Raw genomic sequence first — 968 nt, 5'->3', positions numbered from 1 at the left:
AGAAGGATAGGGAATGGATGGTAATTATACACAAGCGGCTCATCGTTCTATGCAGAAGAGACACAAGTGAGAAAAATCGTAGGGTAGCGAGCTCGAATCCGTCATATATGGCACCTACCTGTTAATACCTTCATATAATGGTCTTTCACTTTTGAAAACAAATCAAAAGAAACGTTAACCATAACAACATGAGTCTTACAAACAAACGTTCAAATCAAGCACAAGTACTGGTATGATTATCTCGGCCTGCTTGCCGGCTCTACGAGTCAGGCTTTATCGAAAATCATACTTTACTTTTTTTGTGATGATATGCTATCAGGAATAAATGTCATCAGACAAAAATCATATCATGAGCATTATATCATAAGCCTGCCTTTCTGTTCGAGTTGTCCCCATGGTTACGATTATGGTTAACTGACCAGAGACCGGCGAGAGATGAGATTTCATCTAATTATGAACCCACGTGTATGTAGCCATCAAGCAAATACATGCATCACCTGTGCGTGATACGGAATCCGTCTAGTGGAAAACTTTGCCTTGAATGCAGACTCTTCTACGGGCGCGCTGTTCTCTAGTTGCTATTGTGAACGTTGCGACTGATATAGTTTCCTTTTTCGTCAACATCGACAATATCAGGGGAAACTGAAACCATGGCCACATGTATGAATCTTTAAAGTTATCAGAAGAAAAAATGGCCACAATGAAGTCTGATATGGGGGCAATAAAAATCGTACGACGATGGAGGAATTTTGAACATGTTCAAAATCTATTTCAGCTCCATTTTCGTCATAGGAGGCTCCCCGATTTACTATGATTCACCTGCGATTGACGCTGATACACTCTTATGACCTCATCGTACGACGCGCTACGATCCTTGTGACCACGGCTTTATATATTTAAACCATTGCTTCCGATTCTTCCCCGACTTACGACGTACTGTGCTTATACCAAGTATAAAACCTCCATCG

The sequence above is a fragment of the Branchiostoma floridae genome, chromosome 4 (genome assembly GCF_000003815.2).
Source record: "Branchiostoma floridae strain S238N-H82 chromosome 4, Bfl_VNyyK, whole genome shotgun sequence".
Lineage (NCBI taxonomy): Eukaryota > Metazoa > Chordata > Leptocardii > Amphioxiformes > Branchiostomatidae > Branchiostoma > Branchiostoma floridae.
The sequence above is the reverse complement of the archived record's forward strand: the minus strand, read 5'-3'. Positions refer to the sequence as shown.